This window comes from Dermacentor silvarum, chromosome 8, assembly GCF_013339745.2.
Source record: "Dermacentor silvarum isolate Dsil-2018 chromosome 8, BIME_Dsil_1.4, whole genome shotgun sequence".
NCBI classification, from domain to species: domain Eukaryota; kingdom Metazoa; phylum Arthropoda; class Arachnida; order Ixodida; family Ixodidae; genus Dermacentor; species Dermacentor silvarum.
In genome coordinates this window covers 51,424,440-51,441,464 of record NC_051161.1, presented here as the reverse complement: position 1 = coordinate 51,441,464, position 17,025 = coordinate 51,424,440, and the positions used below count along the sequence as shown (strand labels likewise).

Genomic DNA, 17,025 nt, shown 5'->3' with positions numbered 1-17,025 from the left:
TAACGAAACCGAACGCAGAATCAAGGATCACGCTGGCGCGTGTCCAGTATTATACCACAACTCGCACAGCGAACGAAGAAGCCGTATTGCGTCATGGAGCACCCGGTATTTTGCAAACTCCGGAGACCTCGCTGACGTAACATGCGTGGTTAGTGCTGAAGTTCTCGCCTGCGCAGGCAGCGCGAAGCATGCGTATAGTCTCACTTGTGACAAGCCTCCGTTTGGTATGAAACGGCTCCGCGATCCAAAGCCGCGATAGAGTCTATTATAGTAGTGCACCAAGTTGGGCTAGTAGGTTGAAGTTCACAATGGAAACATTTTAACTGCGCTATAGAAACTGGGACAAAGGAGGACACCGTGATGTCTTTTTCGTCCTCCTTTGTCGCTGTTTCTAGCGCAGTTAAAATCTTTCCAAGAATCTATTATGTACAGCCGGCGAATCGCGTGGGGCATTTCATCACACGATCGGCATTAGAACGAGACGACTCCACACGTTAAATTTCTTTGCCGGTTCCCTTACTTCGCTAACATTTAAGCCATGCATACCCTTTTTTTAGTGATTCTGAGAAAATCAGACTATATAACCCGATGTCGAATCCGACAATAAGGCGGAATTTGCCTGTCCCTATAATAGTCCCGCAAATTTAGACAACGTTTCCGTAACACGGTCGGACAAAAAAGAGGGGTTAAATGTTGGGAAATTAATAAAGTAAAGCAAGAACTGAGATAGAACATCAAGGAGGAGCCACTCAATAAAGTTCGAACTGTTCTGAATTCGCTTCAACAAGCAGCTGGGGAAGTTGTACTTTAATATTTATGCTATTTTAGTAAACGATATAGTGCATGAAATTCAATGTTCCAACCACGTTTTAGCGCCGAAATTCTCGTATCACAGTACATTACACCGGCTCAGTGGGTCCGTACTGAGGCGAAGCACATCATTCTGAGACACCCCCTCGTAATAAAGCCACACGTCTCGACACCGTAATCTCCGCTGGGCAGGCCGCTAATTGAACTTGGATTACTGCCTGTCATCCCCACTATTGTATCGCTTCACCGTGCGGTGTCGATCGCACCCGGACGTGGATGCATTCTTTTGTCTTTTTTTAAGTGATTACATGGCGGCAGCCGATGATGTCTTAAGCAAGGCTTTCGGTTTCTCTTGGCGCGCGCATCAGGCCATGCCGCGCACCGCAAGGCCGCCCGGTCAATTAGCAGAGCTTATTAATGGGTGCGCGGATCGCCAATTTCTCCGGTCATTGCTTATACATTCGCGCGGTTAATTAATCACCAAACAAAAGCCTTTTATCCGGATGCGTCCACTATATCTAATTCGCTGTTCAGCCTCACAAGTTACTTCGATAAGTGTATCCACGGTACGATTTTACAAAGGAAGGCTATGTATTCCAGAAGAGCTGTTTTGACCGGAAGTGGCATTTCAGATAACGCTATTGTCAGATAAGTAACGACACGCTACGAGTCATATCAACGAAGCTTTCGTCAATAACGCAGGCGTGTGCGGCGTGCATTTCGTATAACCGTGGCGCCTGCAGCAAAGGAGACGCGGTCATGTTGCCGATCCACGCAAAGCATAAACAACCTTCGGAGTGGGAGTGTTTATACATATTGTCGGAACTATAAGTTTCGTTCGTTCCTCTCTGTTGTTTTTTGTGGTTTTGTTTTGCGTGGTCTTACTCTGTGCCATTTGTACACCGCCCTCATATGCTTATGTTGCGCATCGGGGCGATGCTTCCATCGGAGGGACGCAAATGCCGCGCCTGTACTCCGATGAAGAGGAGGACTATGCGAGCAGGCATGCGCGTTTCTATCAAGGCGCGGTGAAGAAGAAGAAGTCGCAGTAGCGCGCTGTATTAAAAAGGCGACCTGCTGCTATTCTTCTTGATCAGGGCTTTGCGACCTCTGTTTTTGACGTTGCGACAATATATACAAGGTGTTTCACCTAACTTGATAGGCGTACTTACCGGGTGGGCAGGGGGGGGGGGGGGTCTTTCGGTTTCTTGTGATCGCTAAGTTCCCTTGGTGGCAGACACGCGAACTTCCGGAACGACGAAACTGCACGGAAAGCTCAATTGTTGAAGTCAAAGAAGCATGGCACCTCTCCGTCTCGCCCTGGCTACCGCAAACAACGCACACACCCGCCTGCGGATATCAAAGCAAGCAAGCGGCTGCGCAATCAGTCTCACGCAGCCCCGGAGTGATGGGGAGGAGGGGCGGGCGGGGGGGGGGGGGGGGTGCTATTTTGACGTCCGTTGCCCCGCTATAATTGCATAACGGTATAGCGGGCCACTTTACGCGCCAATACTCCCCCTTCGCCGCCTCCTTATTGAACGGCATTCCTGCGAAGGTCGCTCGCTTGTCGCCGCGAACGAGCGAGGCTCGGTGCTGGTCTGCGTGACAGCGGCTGTTGATCGGCGCGCCACTGTTTTGGATGCGGAGAGGAAAGTTAGAGAGAGAGAGAGAGAGAGAGAGAGAGAAAGCGACAAGGCCAGCAGAACAAACGAATAGGGCACCGTCCACTCGTGCAACGGATAACAAAACAGGCGTGAAATCACCTGTGGAAAAAAAGGCGAAGCCGGAGAAAGTACGCTCGGTATGCTCACGCTATGCAGGTGTCGTATTTACTCGTGTAAGACTCGCCGAACGTGTGAGATCCGATTCCTTCCGCGTTGGAGCTCAGAGGCTTCTAGAGAGAGAAAAAAAATCGTCAAACGGCACTCCCACTGATACATACAGCAACAGGCTAATTAGGAAGAAGAAAAAAAAGAATGAAAAATCTTTATTCAAGCATAATGTACTACATTATTAGAATATAGGTCAATTCAATTCGCACTGTGATTAATTAAGTGCCAGTCGCGTAGCTCGTGCAGAAATGGCCTGACTCCTCCTGCACTTCCACCAGTGCAGGGAATGGTCTGAACTTGCTTCTGCACGATACGCCCAATGAATGTACTAGTGCGCGGGTGGTCAGGTTGCACTGGCGAAACGATATCGACACGCAGAATCTCATGAACAAGTTCGGAAGCGCAGGCGAATTGAATGAACCTTATAACACTTGAATTATTATTGTTGAGGATGTCAATCAATCAGTATATTCATTCATAATACAATTTGTTATGTACAGATAAACATAAGGACAAGGGTACCAAAGTCAGAGGCTGCACCGGGACCCTTGGTTGTCTGTGACAATCAATCAATCAATCAATCAATCATCAACGTGTTCGCGGTGGCTTATCAATGACTGAGCATTCCATCTATGTACCACTCGCGGTGTAGTGCATCGCGTCGGCAGATTACAATAGGTCTACCTTGAATAGCCCCCCCCCCCCCCCCCCCCACTCAGTCAAAAACTTAGAAAAAACTTAGAACGACAGCAACAAGTGCTGGTCTTGCATGGGTGAATACGGCACCAACTCGCGACTGAGAGCGCAATGAGCCCTCGGCTGAAATCGTGGGCGTGTCTCTACCGTCGTTTCGTACACCGTAGCTCGCGCCGATATATATTTCTTTGAGCGCCTTGACGGATGGTGGCATTCGTCAATTACGGCGGTGACGTAGAGGACGAAGAAAAGAAAGTAACAAAAGAAGACTGCGGAGGTTGTGGCTCCCAAAGCGTGTCACGGCTTCGCTCTTTGCAGGGCTGTGCATGGAAAAGATGCAGGCTGCAAAGCGAGTACAGAGGATAGACTCGGCAAATTATTGCCGGCGTTGCGTGTGGGCTGCTGTCAGCGCTGCCGCCCTAGCTATATATCCTGGGTACCGCATAGATATATACTGAACACAACAAGGGAGATGTATGTGTGGTTCAGTGGCTATGTCATTCTGCTTCTGCGCACGGACGAGGTCTCGGGTTCGACTGCCAGTCGCCGCTGCAGCAGCCACGTATTTTTATTTTGATCTGAGCGAAAAAAAAAGGAAGAAGAATGGTTTTTCGAATTCGCAATGGTCGTAAGTGCGCTTTGCATTGGCCGATTGCCTCTGCTAATAATATGTTCAATTTCAGGATTGGCTCGAATTTTCTCTCACGAACAATACTGGCGTAGGAGCTTCTTTGTGAATACGAGCCCTATGGTGCTTAGGGCAAAAACTTTGACACATTCACATAGATGGAAGGAAGTCCTCGTCTGTCATCTTTTCAAGGTTCTTGCGCTAAACACCGGTTTCTATGTCGTGTACCAAACAAGCCAGTGACTCAACGCTTGCTCATTCTGGTAAAATTTGTAAAGTTTCTCATACACTTTCGTTCTTTTCTTTTCTTCTGCAGAAAGCCGAGCCTGTCAAGAGCAAATCTCTCACTGACTGCAGCCAGTGAGTACAAATTGCAGTGTTTTCTGTACGCGTCAGTGTCGTAAAACAACGAAGAAGCAATGTTGACGTCACAGTGTGAACAATCACCGGCGTCCGTGTAACCACAGGGCCACAAGCTGCGCTGTTGTGCCACGATTGTATGCACCAACCATAGAACCCCTATAATATAGCCTTGCTTGTGCTTTAGTGATTGTTTCGTGCACGGATACGATTATTGTATTAAACTTGAACCTATCGACTTAAATGAAACAACGACAAACGGTTGCCCTGCTCCAACGGCCCTGCAAAGATAAAGTGAAAAGAAAAGAAAGGTTTGAAGTCTCCGCCATTGCGAACTTCGCGTTCTGTTATAGGCAAATCGGCGCGAACGACACATGCACACATAATAACAAAAAATATACACACACAAAAAAGAGAGCGACAAATGTGAGTTTCGTGCGAAGACAAATGTTTATACATACTCACGCATATGTGGGCCACCGAAGTATATCCACTTCGATTCAGCGCGCGCATATACGTATAGCGTGCAGGTGTAAAGTGTAACGCATACGACAGCGGTGCGAACACGCTTCTCATCGCGTGTTCCGACACCATCACGCCGTTTCTTGGTCGGGCCAGCAGACCGCCTGCGCCTCTACTTTTTTTCGCGGTCAGGCAAACCGTGAAGAAGACGAAGAGGATGACGATCATCATCATTACAACGATGACCACGCACCTTTCGCGTGGGGAGAGACTCAATGCAAGGCGGCCTTATGCGCATACATTTAAGTAGGCCAACGAAGAAGAAGAAGAGGGGGGGGGGGGGGGGGGGCGTGGAATTGGTGGCTGCGGAATCGACGGCTTCGCGTTAAGCTGACGAGTTTTGACCGGCCGCGGTAACCAGTTACACCGCAGTCGACCGGCGACATCGTTACGTGGTTGCCTCTTCTGCTTCTTCGTTTCTGTTCTTACTGTCTTGCCCGGTGTCCTCCTCCCTGTCTTTGAGCTCCTTTATTGTTGCTGCAGTGGGCGCCCCGGTTGAGAAGAAGGGTGTGTGCCTGTGTGTGTGGAGTGGAGGGTAGAAGGAGGGGGGGGGGGGGTAGGCTTAGGGCGATATCTGGGCCATTCCGGGTCAGAAGAGATGCGGAGAGCCGCGCTGGCGCGCCGGCGGCGGAAGGTTGCGAGCTTCTTTTTCACGGTCATATCGCGGGCCTGACCCAAGTTGAGCAGACTTTGGATTTCCTCGTCGCCAGTTCAGAGAGGATCCCCCCTCTTGCTTCCCCCCTTCTTCACTGTGTATAGCTGCTTGGAAATGGCGGTTCAGAAACGTCGAGATTCCGGCTAAGAATGAGGGATTGCGCGGACGAGTAAGTCGCGCATGCGGATGTGAACAAGACGCAGTTCATGAGTGATCGAGGGTGTGTTCATTTAAAATACGTGATTGGATGTTGAGAACAAAGTAATTACAGGAGCAGGAGGTGGGTAGCGAGAATTAGAGTGATGGGGATGTGTTGTTAGTGAAGGTTTGCGTCAGTATAACTAAGTAGGGATTGATAGAAAATTGTTTTCTACGCTCGAGTACGCCAGTTATGCTGAAGTCATCGTCGCAGAGAACCCGTCGAATTGTGATTGTATATAGCGCCGATAAGGCGTCTGATAGAGAAGAATCGACATTTAGTACTCTACAATACAATTTCAAAAGATGATGCTGTCAAGTCTATCTATCTATCTATCTATCTATCTATCTATCTATCTATCTATCTATCTATCTATCTATCTATCTATCTATCTATCTATCTATCTATCTATCTATCTATCTATCTATCTATCTATCTATCTATCTATCTATCTATCTATCTATCTATCTATCTATCTATCTATCTATCTATCTATCTATCTATCTATCTATCTATCTATCTATCTATCTATCTATCTATCTATCTATCTATCTATCTATCTATCTATCCTGTTAATTTTTTTTCTGCCTCGCGTTAGTCAGTTTGTGCCCGCTACCACCGGTGCTTGAACTCACGACCTTGCGCTCAGCAGCGAACTTCTATATATTGGTAACTGAAAACAGGAGGAGCACTTTCCTTATCCAAATATCAGACAAAAACGTCCTGTTGCAGTAAATTTTTAGATTAGAAGTGCACCAGCAAACCTGTGTAGCTTAGCCTGAAGGCACCATTACGATGTTCTTCATCGAAATACCAGGCGAAGTGAAGTCAACCTAGACTGAGTGTACCAGGTGTCAAGGGTGCACCAGTGTACTTTGCGATTATGCAACATTTCCATCTTCAACCCTCTCAGGGACCCGCAGGACGCCGCGTGGGATTGGAGAAAAAAGATACTTCTTAATTCAGCGGTTACGCGCTTGAACGCAGTACATGTTCACGCGCATCTGCATCTTTTGCACCAAGCCGGAGCGAAGAGAGAAAAAGAGATGGCGCTCTGCCAGATCAGGCGAAATTTGCATGCTTTCTACACAAAACGGCGAGCGTGGCCTGTCCTACCCAACGGCGGCGCCATGCACGTACAGTCTGAACGTTTTGCACCTCCCTCCACTCCAATTCTTCTTCTTCCTTTCCTTTCTTCACTTTTTGCGCCGTCACGCGTTCGCGGCATGCACGGACATGGATTTATGAATATGGATTCGCGGAAGTCGTAAACGGCGAGCCAACCTGTTCGAGCTGCAGCTCATATCGCGGATTAAAAAAGAAGAAGAAACTATAGTGCAGCAAAGCGGTCGGATTTCTTATTTTCTTGTGACTCGTTTTATTATTCCTTTTTTTTTTCCTACGTGTACCGAGTTGCCATACTTGGAGGGCGTAGGAGGAGTAAGCTGGGGCAGAGCAGCATAAATCTTCGCCACCCTACTTCAACGGGTGAAGCAGAAAAGAAAGAACGAAATAAACATTTGAAGAAAAAAAAGAGGGGGGGGGGAGGGGTTCTAGAACGGAAAGATACTTAGAATGGAGTCACCGGTGCAGCGGAGGCGTATAGAGAATGAGAAAGTGAGTCCGCGTGAGAGAGTAGGAAGGCGAGCGTCAAACGGGCTTCGTTTAGACGGCACGGATATGCCGGTAAAACGTTTTTTAAAAAAGGAATACAGTCTTCCAATACAGTCATTAAAGAGAGGGGGAAATACAGGAGTGACGAAGGGACCGCCCGCGACCATGCGTCTCTCGAAGTGCGCGTCAATTGAGCAATCCTTGCAGGCTTCGAACCGTACCCTGGGCACGTTCGCAGTCGCCTGCCTGCCTGCTCCACCGTCGCCGGTACCGATGTAGTACATTTTCAATAGGGGGCCAACCACATACACACACAGAGAGATTCGGACGCCCGACCTTGAAAACAACTCGCTCGCTGCATCTGTGCCCAGCGCGCGCGAGCGCGCGCTCGCTTGCCGGCCGACGTTTCGGCTACGTCTGCGACTGCTCTCCCTCTCCTTTCCCGTCCACCGACCAAACTGGAAGACGATGCGGCAAATATGTATTCCTCTCCTCGCCTTCTTTCCTCCTCCTCACCTCCTGGCGACGGCGACAACCCGCCCTTGCATTGTTCGCTTTCTGTTTCGGTTGCTTGTCCGACAAATTCGCTCTCATCGGCCTTGACGGCGCCAAGTCGCGCGGGCGCCGGTTGTGCGCGATAAAGGCGAGAAAGGAAGGCGCCGGACCGTCCGACCAGCCACATGGGCTGACGCGGCGCTTGTAGCTCGACGTCCGTAACGCTCCGCATTGCATGCGAATTTCCTCCCTGACACTGGCTGAGGCTGGAGAAGGCGGTGTGCGATCTAGCAGTTCCGGCACCAAAAGCGGTGGAGGGTATAAAGCAGTGGACGGAACGGGACGAGGGCCGTTATGCAACCTCGCAATGGACATATGCAGTGCTTAAAATCTCCCTGTGCTCGAAGAGGGGGGGGGGGGGGGGGTGGAGCTCCCACACAAATATGAGCTGATCGTTGTTTGTATGTATGTATGTATGTATGTATGTATGTATGTATGTATGTATGTATGTATGTATGTATGTATGTATGTATGTATGTATGTATGTATGTATGTATGTATGTATGTATGTATGTATGTATGTATGTATGTATGTCTATCTATCTATCTATCTATCTATCTATCTATCTATCTATCTATCTATCTATCTATCTATCTATCTATCTATCTATCTATCTATCTATCTATCTATCTACACAGATCTTTCACTGGTTACGTGGTCTTTAGCTCGCGCTATAGTTACCTCGTTATCCATGCAAACTTCCGCATCATAGGGTAGAAATAACACAGCCCATTGTTGTTGTTTTTTTTCGAAATATGCTAGGTCCTTTCCTTACCGTTTCTACTTCCTGTGTTATCCTGCTAGCTTACGCACCTAAATGCTACAGATATAGAACCGGACAGAACGAGCTAATTAAGCTTACTTTACCTTTATTAGAAATAGCGTAACTGCGTCTACCGGCTTGCGTTCCGCTTTCTGCAACGAGAAGCTTCCGAGAAATGTGCTTTTGCGTGCACGCTTCCCGCATACTACATACTCGTGTACTCCGGGGTAGCGCACGCCGCGGGGTGCGCACCGGTCTTGCACTGTTACCCGTCCTAATGGTTCGCAATGAGCGCGAGTGTCTGTGTGTATGTGTGTGTGTGACTCGCATGCACCGCAGCGAGCTGGTCTGTCGGCCACTCGGCCTGCAGCTTAGCTGAGACGCGTGTATCAGGGAGGCAGCCAGCCCTCTCGGTTGGCCTCGCGAACACCGCTCGCCCACTGCTTAGTATTGGCGCGGCGACGACGTGATCCTAAGAAAGAAAGAAAGAAAGAAAGAAAGAAAGAAAGAAAGAAAGAAAGAAAGAAAGAAAGAAAGAGGGGGTCCGGGAAATGAAAATTTTGTCCCTTCCTCCTGTTGAAATCGCGGCTTGCAACGTACCATTTCCTCTCCAGTTCTCTCTCTCTCTCTTCTCTCTCTCGCCCACACAGTTCTCGCACGCTGTCTCCGGACGTCTGGGCCACGCTGGGCCTGGCGCCTAAGTGAGGGTGTGTGTGTATGTGTATGCAAGAGTGCTGGGCGGTACGTTGCAGATAAATGAGGCACGAAACACATAAAAAAAAATTAAGTCTTTTTTCTTCTTCTGCGTTCTGCGTCAGGGTCGGCTGAGGCTGACTGTTCCCCGTTCCTTTTGTATCGAGGAGTGGTCGATTTCTGGTTCTTCTCCGCATCCGGGATTTTAAAATCGCGCGGCGGGTTTTTTTTTTCTCGCGGAACTATCAGAGAAGCCGGAGGAGGGAGGCGGGAATGTGAAGAGCCGGAGCGCCCATGTTTGGATGAGTGCCGAACCGATAAGCTTCGCGCTATACACTTTGGACAGAGACAGCGCTGGAACTGACAGCTTGTATATACATAACGAGACAGCTTTAGAGATAAGTTTGGGCATACCCAAGTGGGCTGACGTGTTCTTCGAAGACGCTTTCCCATCCGGCAGGCGCGGGCGTAAGCCGCCATTTTGTGACAACTGCGATTGAAATGTCCTTTGGTAAGGGCAGATTTCTATATCAAGGTCGAATACTTTTCTTAGGCGAGGAGCCAGCTCCTCGGAAGATGCAACTTTCTTCGATTTCGGGAAAAAAATGTACAATTCTTACTCCTGATATGCGCAGCACTTGTACCTGAGATTATGGCTATAAATGGCCCGGGACATTCACAATGCCTGTTAAGCAGCACAGTACTGGGAGCTCAAATATATTATTGCGTGGAAAAAAGAACGAATTAAGTACCTGGCATCACTCTTTTTATGGGGACAACGGTGCGGAAATTTCGTATACAGGTGTTGGAGATGGATGGTCAGTACACGGCGACGTTCACTCACCTCTGTTCGAACTATTTTCGTAATGAGAGACTCCAAGTACTCGCTATTTGGAGAGAGATCAGCAGAGCTCACCTCGAAAACGGCATTGTTTCTAAATCAGTATAGGACCGTCAAACCTACAATACTACATCAATACAAATCACTCGCCCCATCTCGCGCCGTGGAAGACACATAAACAAGGCGTTCGCATGTGCTTAACGTGACGTGCTAGTCAGAATGCAATGATTGCGGAACTCGTATACAAAAATTGCACTGGAGTAACGTCAGGAACTAATATATATATATATATATATATATATATATATATATATATATATATATATATATATATATATATATCTTCCTCGCTCGCTCGCGGTTCTAATTTGGCGCAGCTGTTCCGGCAGGCGTGATAAATACGCTCAGTTTGCTCATTTACGTTCTTTGAGCGACAAGGTCTCACACGCCTTTCTCCTCCTCCTCCGCGGACCTCTACTGGGAAGACGCAGGCGTCGACTAATTGCGCTACACACGCTATACACAACCTTGCACACACCACACACGTGGTCACCCTTCTCCCAGGAGCAAGAGGCCGAAAGAGCACCCGTTCATTTCCTGTTCGTTAATTCCCCGTCGGATCTGCATTCGGGATGGCGCGAGCGCTGCGTTTCCCCTTCCACGTTCCTAGAACCAAGACTCTCTCTTGCACTGCCTTAATAGAGAGAGAGAGAGAGAGACGGAGAGGGGGAAGGAGGTAACCAGGGGAGCATACATTAGCACCCAATGGATGTGTAGCCGTGGACATTGAAGTTGCACACCAGCTCAAAAAGAAAAGGACGCCGTGTGCTCCTACACAGCCTTCAAGTCATCGCTATTCTTGCCAGTCAAGGGCAGTGTTGAAACTCGCGAGGAGTATGGTTAGTTTGAAGATACGGCTCATTGGCTATGCAGCTTCGGGGACGGTGGGTTCGGCGCGTTGTTCGCGCTTCCGTTGTGCGAGGGCGCGCCTGCGCGATGCGTTGCGAGCCGGGATAATGCTTGAAGGTGCTTGAATGTGTGCTTGAAGGTGCTGCAAGTGACCATGCGGGTCGTGTAAAGGTTAGCGAGGGGAACCCGCAGATCCATCTGCTCGCTCAAGGTAGTGCACCGGTGCACGGCTATCTAGAGAGAAATGACGAGGGTTTGAATGAATATAACGATTGGTCAGCTTGCTCTAAAACCTCAGCCCTGCGGAGGCGTCGGCTGAAGCGCGTAATTTCCAAATGCATCAACGGGTGAAGTACTCACGTAATAGCAGAATAACGATAACTGGTACACCCAGTGCAGTTTGGTTTGCACGGTTACTGCTTTGGGCATACTGTCGTCAGGGCTTGCGTGTGGAAGTCAGTTCCGTATTAGGAGAGAGCGCACACAGCTGAGGGCGCACCGTAATAAAGTATGCACGCAAACATTAGCGCAAGCTTAAAATGACGACTTCATTGAGACAAGCCGTCGTCATGAACTTTTACGGCATCGGAATGGAGCGGCTGCAAGCAGGATCGTTCCTTCTTCTACAACTTGCAAAGACAGCTGTAGCCGGTCGCAACGATGAGCTGTGGCCAATGAAACTGAACTGACGTTGAATAATGAAAGGCAGAAGCAGCAACGTCTTCAGTTTCTTCGTTTCCTATCATAGTGAGCGTAAATTCTGCACTTACGAACCATTAACGGATCCGCGAATTCGTGTTCAGTTTTTCGGCGCAATATGCTACATATATATGACAGCCACGTACGCGCTACAAGGACGTGGATTGACAAATATATCATGCGAGCAACCCTGTGGCACGTGCGAACCAGAATAAATAGGTAAGTTCAAAGTGCACTTTGAGCCTATGTATGACTGAAGCATATTACGCATGTGCATGACTAAAGCCTCTCGTCACGTGTTAACATCAGTCACCAATCATTTTTGCCAAAAGTAAAGTTGAGAAACCTTCACTGCAAAGGCACGGACGGCTACACGGAAAGGTCAAGGCCACGTAAGCAACATTTCCTGCGCACACGAGAGTAAACAATTACATAAACAGCTCAAAAGCAAGCTCGATCCGCATACCCGTCTCTCTCTTTCTCTCTCTCCCATTCTGTGAAGGCAACGCGAACGCATTCTTGCACGAAATGTGGGGCAGCAGTGGTCGCGGCTATATATACGGGTAACCATTTCGGCCCGGGCTGTTTAACATAGATCACGGTCAGGTTAGTGCGTTCACGCGTTGCCACGGATCGCTGAGCGCTTGCATATCATCGCTCATCCCGAAACGCTGCATAACAAATGAAGACGTCAGGCAGGCAGGCATGGGCGTTGCACCGTGATGCGAGCCGAGCGCCGGACACTGTTTTTTTTTTTTTTTTCTTATTCCTCTTCTTCGTCTTACGAATGTTTCTTCTGTGCGCTACGCTCCGTTGCCTACGGAACACGCGGGGTAGACTTTGTCTCAATAGTTGCGTGCAGTGCTGGGAAATCTGATAACGCTAACGTGTAGACAATCATGGAGACGATTCACGCTGCCCTGATGGAAGAAACAGTTCGCAATCGGGCAACACCTTGGGCATCCTGTGTATTTGGCTATCGCGATTGGTCAGAGCAGATTCCCTGGCCTTGTTCAAAAAAAAAAAAAAGAACAGCATCTTCAATCTGGACGACTGGCGGGTGCTGGATCTAGTTTCCCCAGTATTTCCACTCAAAGAGCTGACTCGCGCTATACCCTAGTCCGAGAGACAGTTCGCAATTCGGTGACGCCTTGTCCATGTCGTGTATTCGGCTACCATGACTGGTCAGCGCAGGTTCTCTGGCCGATGACGAGCCCTGTGAAAACAAGAACGGCATCGTCTGTCTGGACTCTGGTTTGACTGGCTGACGTCGAATCTGGGCTTCGCAGTACTGCATTGATCTAATAAGCCAGAGCGTGCTCGTCCTTGCGCCAGTATGTCACGTCCGTATATATGCAAACCGCCTTCCCGGGGCTGACCGGAACGCACGAACGTTTTTCGTTCCTTATACGTTTTCTTTTTTTTTTTTTTTGAGACTTTAAGTATGCGTGCCAGGAAGGTATCAGTGAATAATATGGGGCGTCGTGTCAGATTTTTGCTTGCTTCGCGCCGTGCCCCGCATTTATAAACAAACCGGCTTTCTTGGTCCCTTGCGTGTGTGTGTAAAGCCACATTTAAAGAGAAGGGCGTTCCGGAAAGACAAGCGCGGATACCGCAACGCAACGTTCAGGCAACGACCGCTGTGATGGCTTCCGCTAGTATTAAGGAAAAAATACCCTTCGATGCGAGCTGACTTAAGCGAACCACGGCACATTTTCTCAATGCAGTTCGCGTGCTTGAGCTAATAGTAAGAATCGGCGATGCCAAATTGTGACAGCGAGAACAATATCAGTGATACTGGCTGGCCAATTACCAATAGCTTCTACGAACAAAAAGGTTCGCGAGGGCCGAATTCTCAACGCATTTCATTCTTATAGTGCTGTTTGCCATTGGCTGACAGCCTTCGCTAATAATGTGCGTGTGTCATCACAATTGACTCGCGTCAGCGTTCTTACGAACGTTCGGTTTTAATATAGGAAATTTCTTTGTGTGTAGGTGTATGTTATGTGGGCCCGTATTCACGAAGGAGAAAAAAATACGTCTTGCACTGCGACTATTCGTAAGTGCATGCATCAGCCTATCGGTATACTGGACATAATATTATCGAAGGCTGGCCCAACCAACGGTATAAGCAACGTTTACGAACGCAGAGCTTTGTGAAATCGGCCCAGCTTTTCCGAGGTATATAGAGCTCTGGCAAGATATTGTGATGTGCGAAGTGCGATGTCACGAAAGAGATGGAACAGCAAACAAAATAGTAGGACAATAAAAAAAAAGAAAAAAAAAGAAGCAAATCCTGTTGTTTCTAGCTTGTTCTCCCACTACATGCTGCATAGAAAGACAAACAGTGATCGGGATACAAATGCCATTTAACGTTACTAAACGGTAAACGCTCTCTCTCTCTCTCTTAAGTGGGTTTCCTAGTATAGCTGACCTCAACTCGTAACGGCACGCAGACGCCAACGAAAAACCCAGTCAGTATGCCACACTTGACTCCTGTTCGTCTGTTCTCTGCAAGAGCTTACACAAGCGGCCAACTCCACCGTGTAAACATAAGAGATAAGCAGGGGGGTATATTTACTAACACAGACACACAACATAAGCACCTGATTGCCGACCACACAGTCTCGAAACACCGTGCAAACATTCTCCGAGATAACCGCATTCTCAATGCACTCGGAACGACGCGCAATTGTCCACCCCGAGACATGAAAAGCATACGCGACTCTTCGTCACGTTTATTATAGCACGTACTCGAAATGACGCACCACTTTCTCGCATAGCATGCACTTAACCTCGGCTACATTCGGTATACATGCATGTTTGCGTATACGGTTTAGTGCTAATCGTTGCTGGCCTTGCCACGTCATATGTGCGAGGTATACGAAGTGAATGCGTGTATATAAATCGCCGTCTGGCTCTCCCATAGTAATGCGTGTTCTCCCAAGTATTGCGACACCCTCTTCGTTAGAGTACATCTCCCTCCGCTGAATGTTTTTCCCAGAGGAACAGTTTCATTGTTTCACCCGTATCACTCAATCGCGATTGTTGTATACACGCGCACACGCTTGCATACATGTGCCGTACACACGCCGTTAAGGAGAAAGACGTACACACACGGCGCTGTCAGGAGGAATGATATATAACGCTTACAGACCTTCGCCTGACCACATCCGTGGCTTCGGTCATTAGGGCCTTTGCGGCAGCCAAGTCGAGAAGGAGTGAGAGTATGAAAGAAAAAAAAAAGAAGGAAAAGAAAAAGGAAGACGACGTTTTTTGCCCCGAGGGCGAAGCTAACGTATAGGAAAAGGTAATTGAAGAAAGAAAGAAAAAGAAAAAAAATCGAAAGGCGAGAGTTGGGTCCGGAGAGTCACCTCTTAAAGCGGACGGTTGCGCTTCGCGCACGGCTCATTACGTGTAAACGACCTTGCACGGAAGTTTCACCGTTACAAACATTAAATGCGCGCGCGCGACGCGCGTCGTAGTGTGCGTATTTACTCGCGTATAAGGGCCGCCATCGTATGAGACCTGAGTCCTACAGAACTTTAAAGATTTAGAGCGCAACAGCTCAAAAAAAAAAAAAACAAGAAAAAATGAAAACGAGCGTCTCTAACAGGCACTCGCGTCAACGCGTCGCAATACAGAGCATGGCAAGGATCAGCATCGGCGACGCAGAAAATGACGACGCAAAGTTATCAATATATTTCTTAGTAGATGACAAGAGGTTACATACTATGAGATCTTTATGTCCGAAATCCGCAATCTGCGGTACGGTCATGAAATATGGCCTTCCCATTTTTCCTAACCTAATAATGAACGAAGTCAATCCGTAGTAAAGGGTTGTCGGTTTACTTGTACCAGCTGGGGTTCTTTGACGCGAGCCCGGGGTTTGGCTCCTGGAGCTTAGCAGCACAATTACGTGACCCTCAAAAGCACAGTGCCGGCCAGTTAATTGCATGTTCTGCATAGCAGTCGTGGTGCAGTACGCAGTATATGAGCAGGTATAACCATAAACCTGGGGCCGAATCGACAAAGTTTTTAGTTCCTAAAAGATATTTTCCATTAGCCGGCCTATTTGGTTAGTACGTAATAGGTCTCTGCCTGTCGGAGTGCCTTAAGTGCACTCCGCTCATATTTCTTGCGCGTTCGCTTTCTTTTCCAGCTATTGTTCCCGTTTTTATTTCCCTCCTCCCCCTTCTCTTAGTGCAGTGTAGCAAACCGAAAGCTTCTCTTTTAACTTCCTTTCCTTTCGTTTTCCCTTGTGTATTCATTTAAATAATAAACAACCAATTACTACGGCTACTATGCCTCTTACACGAGTAAATACGGTATACACGCTATCGAAACAGTCCCTGCCGCATGTGATGCGCACGTGCGCAGCTATCGACGTTTTTAAAGAACTTTCCCTCTCTTTGAAACGCCGGAACTGTGACCCGTGGAAATCTGCGAAGAACGCATCCTTTCTCCGTGGCAATACGTTTCCTCCTTCAGATGTTGCTTTCCTGCTCAGCTGCTAATTTGCTGTAGTTATTTTGTTCTTGGTATTTTTTGCTCAACCACGCATCAGTCGCCGCGTCTGTGTTGGAACGGGGCGGCGGCGTGACTTTCCGATTGGAGATATTGTCAGGCGCTCGAAATAGCACCCGCTACGTGTTTGCCGTCTTCGGAGGCGTATATGTGCTGGAACTGTGTACGCATAGTATATACACAGCCAGCGCTTTGCGCCGGTGACGTAGCCGTGATGTCGATGGGTCGACGCGGGATTACGTAATCTACGAAACGACGCGCCGAGCTTGCTGGCGCGCCCGGTGTAAAGGACCTAATCGGTGGCTGGCTTGTGCCAGACGCTGGTATTGAGAGGCATATACTACGTGGGGGGGAAAATATGAACGTGACGTGGCTTATGCTTTGATGGCAAACAAGGAAAGAAATTGCGTGTGTAGGGAAAGAAATGAGATACGTGCGCGTAATACACTTCTCTAAGTAACAACCTGAAGTAAAGAGTTGTGGTTTAGACAGGCTTCGTCTACCAGCTCGCATTTTATTTCTGATGGTGGTGTTATAACGACGTGATTGCGCAAGTTGCCAACCGAAGGAATAATTGCTTTGCGCTAACGCATTGGCTTGAAACTCTTGCTTCGTGGTTGGCTTACAAAATAGAACTATTTCTTCATGCGGGTGCGCTTGCTTCCGTGACACTTTGCCGTTGGCGTGCCTAATGAAATTAACAGTGGTGTGTTTTAGCTGC

At 48.3% G+C, this 17,025-nt stretch overlaps 1 protein-coding gene across 1 annotated transcript in view; it reads left to right on the top strand.

Moving 5' to 3' along the window:
- The window catches only part of LOC119462663 (PR domain zinc finger protein 1), a 137,463-nt gene that overhangs the window by 64,587 nt on the left and 55,851 nt on the right, over positions 1-17,025 (top strand). Inside the window, exon 3 of the mRNA XM_037723973.2 lies at positions 4,283-4,326. The gene's annotated coding sequence lies outside the window, so the exon portion shown is untranslated. The remainder of the gene's footprint in view (positions 1-4,282; positions 4,327-17,025) is intronic.